This window comes from Planococcus citri, chromosome 1 (genome assembly GCF_950023065.1).
Source record: "Planococcus citri chromosome 1, ihPlaCitr1.1, whole genome shotgun sequence".
Lineage (NCBI taxonomy): Eukaryota > Metazoa > Arthropoda > Insecta > Hemiptera > Pseudococcidae > Planococcus > Planococcus citri.
Window position 1 is genome coordinate 41853816 of NC_088677.1, and position 6632 is coordinate 41860447.

The window sequence follows — 6632 nt, forward strand, 5'->3', positions numbered from 1 at the left end:
AAAATAAGTACCTATCATAAAAGAAATATAGAAAAAATTGAATAGCGCAGGGGCAAAACTTAATGGGGTTACTGAGAGTCACTTCTCTCCAAAGTTGTCAAATTTGGATAAAGTTGGCAAGTTTTGACACAGTTATTATCAAGTTATGAAAAAGTCGGCAAATGAGAAAACTGGGGTGGAGCCGGCAAGTTTCAGTAGGGGATTTAACAAGCGGCAAGGTGCATGGTGGTAGCTACCTGGGCCCCAAAGGTACATTTGGGCCTCGGAAGAGTAATTTTATAATGATGGTTTTTGAATATTTATTGCAGAAAGAATGGTACCTATAATTAGCGATGCCATTTTCCAATTCCAAGAAGACTACCATTCCAATAGATAATAAGTAAAGATAGAGGTATTTTATATGTAGTAGGTATAAAAATATGCAAGTAGAAGTCTAATTATTTATATTACGGTATTCTAAAGTGACTTGACAGATTATAGCTTCCGAGGCACGAAGCTAGGGGGGTTTGGGGCCCAGCACTCTGTATTCATGATTTTTTCATCTCAAATCGTTAATTTTCCTGAATTTTCCGATTCTGCAGTTTAGGAATTATTTCTTGTCAGATACCTAATAAAAAACACTTTCCTCCCATTTCTTCAAATACAATTCTCACGAGTTTTCGCCGAGTCAGAATTTTTTTCTTTTTTATAGATTATTTTATGCACGTATTAACTTACTTGACAAAATATTTAGACATTCAATTTTTTTTTTCAAATTACATATAAAGGTAAAAAAAATTTTTTGCTTCAAAAATGTTGTTTTACATCCTAAACTGTAAACTTTTAAAAGCTCTTGCTTTCGCTGTGCTCGGATTTGAAGTTTCTGAAAAGCATTCAAATCAGGAAAAATCAATTTCTCATGTCAAAAATAACGTTCTTTAACCTCTTGGAATAAACAAATTTCCAAAATCTTGCCTTCGCTTCAATCGAACTACCTACTTCACATTCTATTTCTAAAATTGAAATTTCTGAGAAAATGAAAAATATTAAATTTAGAAAAATCAATTTTACTCATCAAAATAAGTATTGTTTGTTGGAGTTGAAAATTTTTAAAAGCTTTTGCCTTCGCTCTGTTCCAGGGTCAATTCGCTTTCCTTTTTAAAATTGAAATTTTTGAGAAGTATTACTTAATACAAATCTGAAATATAAAATTTCAAATCCAGAAAAATCCAATTTCACGCATCAAAAACAATTTTTTCTTTGCCTCCTGGATTAGAAAATTTCCCAAGCTTTCGCACTCGCTTCGCTCAGGTCGATTAAAATTTCTTTATAAAAAAATCACAAAGAAAACATCTAAGACTTGCCCAAAGCAATGTAATACGTTTTCAAGTTTTCCATCAACGATTTGGCTCATTGAGGGGATTTTGATAAAAGCTGAGTGCATTTTTGTACACAGCACCCCTAGAAAACCTGAAAAACGACGTGTCACATGAACAATTTTACTTTGGGTCTTTTTCCTCAATTTTGGGCATTTTTCTCCGATTCGCAACCTGATCCTTCACCTTTAAATCTACCACTGGCAAGTTTTAATAAAATTTGCAACTTCTTTTTTTTTTGGAGGGGACCAAGTCGAAAAATTTTGGGAAATTGATTCGGCAAGTTTGTGGCTTCACCCCCCCCAACCCCCTCTCAAAGCAAACGTGAAGTTTCGTCACTGGTACATGATCGAGGAAATTTTATGTAAAATTATAAATAAGTATATGTACATACTTATATATTGAAAATCTGAGGACATTTTTTTGGTTTTTTGCATTACTTTACACTCCCAATACAAATTGCAATCATAGAATGAGGTTCGCTAGTTCAAATAATTTTAAATGTGTTACAAATATGCTTATAGCATCTTTAAAATTAACACACATATTTGACCTTATTTCGCGAAGAAAAACTGATTACGCCATCCAAAGGGAAATTAATCGAATATTAGTGTCCATATTATACACTTTAACTAATAATGTATAGACTCGTTCTCCAGAGTTATCTGTACCTCTGGTAGCTGTTAGCCAGTAGGTAGTACGTAGGTACTTTCTATTCAAAGTTGAAAAGAATCGCACGTGCGTAGAAATTTCAATGAATAAGTCGTTTATGATAATGCAATACAATTTTTCATTCATATACCTATAAGCTGTTGTCAAAAATATTTGTAATTTTTTCATCATGTTGCAAATGTACAAGTACAGTATACAACTGATGAACTCACATTGTACTAGATACAGAGGTATTTTCAATCTTTCTTCATTTCCAGGAATGGTTAATGAGTTTTCAGTTTCTGAAAATTTTGTGTGGGAGAATTGATAACATTTTCAAAGTCTCCGTCTCCGTTCCTGCTTTTCGGCATTTCAAAGTTTAAATTTGTAATTTGTAATAATCTAATTATTTATGTATGTACCTACTCAATTATTTACTTAGGTTGAGATTTATACTTTCTAAATCAGATATTCAAAAAGTGATGGGGATGTAGGTAACGTTCAGTCTGTTCATAATTTGTTAGTTACACACTCGCGATGGCAGAGGATGATCGCTTTTACTTCCTTTTTCAATGTTGAATGGAATAATAGTACAATAACCTCAAAAAACGACTCGTAAGTTACTTATGTAATACTCATCTCTTTGCCCTCTTCAATTGCACGTAGCACTAGCATCTGGCAATTTAAAAAAATTTTGAAAAAACCTGAAAACATTTTTCTAAAAAATTTTAAACATTATACGAGTTAAAATAAATATGTACCAAATAAATAATACCTATACCTACTCTTTTCTTCAAGGCTGTACAGGTGGGAGAAAAAACGGAGCAATTTTCTCCTATAGTTCCAACTTTAAAGCTTTCAACATGAGTAAAGAACTAATCGTACTAGTGCTAAACCTTCCAATTCGTTGAAAAATTTCATTTAGAAAAAAATAATTTTCTTCATAGGTACATTTTGTTTTATGTGGGAGGAGGGGATCTGTTTTGAGCCTGTTTTATTTGCTTTTGATGGTTCTGCCTACCACCAACTGTTAATTAAACAAGTAGTAGGTAGCAGTGGCGTAGCCAGGATTTTCTCAAGCAGGGGGCAAAACCAGATTTTTAGGCATGAAAAATCGAAATGAGGGGTAATTTTCTGGAAACCTATCGTGATGAGTGGTGATTTCATGAAAATGAAGGCAAAATTACTGCTCGAACGAAGCGAGAGCGAAAATTTCTAGAAAAAATTGGTCCAAAAACAACAAAAAAACGTCCATTTTTGCATGTTTTCTTTCTTTTCGCTCCAAGGGGGGCATGACCCCCTTCGCCCCCCTTGGCTACGCCACTGGTAGGTAGTTCACTTTGTTCAGACCATTTTTGAGATGTTTTTCGCTGGTGGTGTTTTACTTTTGAAGTTTTCAAGTTTGTGATAGCGGTAAATTTAATATAGGAGAGAGAAGGAATACTTCGTCAGTGCTTAAAAAAAAAATCAAATTTGCATTTTTTACTAAACCATGGTTTCTTTGTGCAGTACATAGTAAGGCGACACAAATTTTGGTGAAATTTACAATAGTCTGTTTTCATACAAATTTTTAAGAAATGGAAAAATGATTTTTGATGAACGTTTTTTAATTAATAAGGTAATTTTTTCAAAAATCGTATTTGAATGTCCGCTTGTCATTTCTTATTGAATAAAAATTCGACTAAAAATCTGTTTAAAAATCCATTCCTGCGTGCGGTCGTACAATGATCACTCGAGTCTCGATGTGCCTTCTTACCCGATTGATACTCAGACTCACCAACCTATAGGTATGTACATATTATCCTTGTCTCTTCGTGTATGCGAGTGCCCAGCTATATGCAAATATAAATAAAATTATATCTCAATCAAACAACTCGCAAGTTTGTTTTGCATAAGTAAGGTAAGGTACCTGCAATATCTATAACGTTACAGATGGTGTTTATCTAACGGATTTCTCAGCAGTTTATTTTGTCGACCTCATAGGTCATTCTTTAACCAATATTTCCCACAATATTTATCAATTATTTTATATCGAATGTGGAAACAGACTCATCTGTGCGTTATTCGCGAACGAACGTGAAATGGATTTCCAACACCTATCAATTAACGGCATTTTACCGCCATCTCCGAAGCAGAATTTATTCCATGTTAACAAGGTAATTTCATTTAATCTCGGTGCAATATTGTATCATTTACCTGTGATAAATCTTCCTCCATTATCTTATTTATATATAAACGAATAAAATGAAAACCCCTGATTAAGCGGATCGTTTAGCAAAAACTCATACTACAGAGTTCCTTAACATTGTACATGGTCCTTGTGCACCGTTAGCGCGGACGTTATGCACGAACTTCGTTTACGCCTTGAAACCGGCATCCGTCAATCGAAATACTTTTTCGCGGCGGCAGAATTAAGGATAAATTGAGTTTCAAGATGCTAAACGTTTTACCGCCTTAATTCTGCATTTTAAAAGAATTCCTTTAAATAACGACAGTGAACATGTTGTCCATCAACGATCACAAGCGCTAATACATTATATCTAGGTACCATAGGTAGGTAGGTAGGTAGGTAGGTACTACCCATACCTATACGTTTAATTCGATCATGCATTCAGTCTGCGTATCCGATCAAATTTTTTCATTCTACATATTCTCGTCTGCATTAATTTTTCAAACATAGGTAAACAACCGAGCATTGTTATTTCCTTGTTTGGTGAAATCGGAGCAGTTATATAAATAGTGTAGCTATACTTGATAATTTGACTCTTCAATGCATCTTGAAATTTTCATTATAAATAAAGCGTAACGATGGTCAAAATTTTAGCCACTATTTGTCACATATACGTGCTCTTCGATTTACTTTACTTTTTTACAACGTCCTAAACCAACGGTAAACGTGTGAATACCTAAACCTATGCAAAACACTTAATCTATAGGCACTTACGTTACACTCGTATATGTATAGCCATCATATAAGTTTCGTAGGTATACTTACCTACCAGATTCACCTTTTTGAATGCATTCAGTATTTTAGCTTAGTCTATTTTAAAAATATGTACTTATTATCGAATGACTTGATGATGGGTTATTTATTCATCCGTGTAATTACGTACTTATTCAAATAACTTTGCACACATGTAATCGAATCACGAAATGTGTATACTGTACACGCATATTTTGTGCATACACCTACACATGAATAGGTAAGTACTTACTTATTAGTCAACAGGTTATTGAAGATATCTACTCATCTACCTACGAGTATGCACCTATATGTGCCATAAAGTACCTAACCATAAGATCTACTAAGTAAGCATGGTACTAATCACTTCTTGAAAAAATGAAACACGATATCTAATGTATTGTCGCTAATGTGCTCAGTCAAGATGGTAATATAGGTCAACGTGGGCAGAATCATTTTTTTGGAAGAATTGATTGAACAGATGTGTTGAGTGTTGAAGACAAGTTCTCAGAAAATCTAATTAAGGGATGGCAAAAGTGTGTGAGGATATACGTAAGACGCAAGTAAGCTTGTTGAAAAGCACAGCACAGGTTCCACTGCAGGAGACATAATGTCGAAAAGGCGCTTGAGATTGAATGATTTTTTATTGATCGAGCTTTTTAAAAGATTTTCTACCATCATTGACCATTTCAAAATACAACTACCTACCTACTACGTATATACCTATACTTAATCGCGTATGGCTAAATAGAAGCTGATGCGTTGTTTGTATTCTCAATAGGAAATCGTCGAATTAACAAATGATCGTCATTACAAACTACGAATCGCCGATAATAGGCTCAAGGTAGGTACCTAATTTTCTTATTATGATATGTACGATATAGGCACCTCCTGTATTGTATAATTACTGAATCTTTGATGGGTAAATGACATCTGCGGAGTGAGACATCTCAACAGGTTTTTGCCCTTTCGAATGCATACGGAAAGGTGAATTTTTCATCATCATGGATACCGTAAATAAAAAGTAATATACAACATGCACCTACCGTTAAGTAATTCAAAATAAGCAGCAAATATTCAGGAGTTCAATTTCATTAAATTTACGAACATCAACATGTCATCAATAGCGGGTACGCGAGTATTATTTTATTACTTCCTTTATACATATATTTATACAGGTTCAATATGGTTTTCTTATTCTTTTCTTAGCTTTTGATACTGCTCGTATTGCCTACCAAATGGTTCGATTAATTTGGATAACACAAGAACATAAGAGAAACGTCGCGCCGTGTCGCTTAAATAACATAACTGTGTATTATACGATTCCCTCCTTTATGAATAAAATCAAACGCAATGATCGTTAATAACGGTCATTGGATTAATTAGTGTGGTTTTTAAAATTTTACGCAGCCGGAAGATTTTCCAAGTTTTGAGGTCGACTGACCGTATTGTCATTAACCGGTTTAGAGGTAAGATCTACCGTAATATGCTAGAAAATGTTAAGCTAATTCACGTTTAATTGCTTTTAAATTTATCCAACTTCGAGTACGAGTGAATTTTTTTTAAAAATTAAAGTAAATTTGCAAGTGGCATTTTTTTTTTTTTTTTAAATTATAAGTAATTTGGTTTATCAAATAAATAGGCAGGTACCTACCTAATGCGAC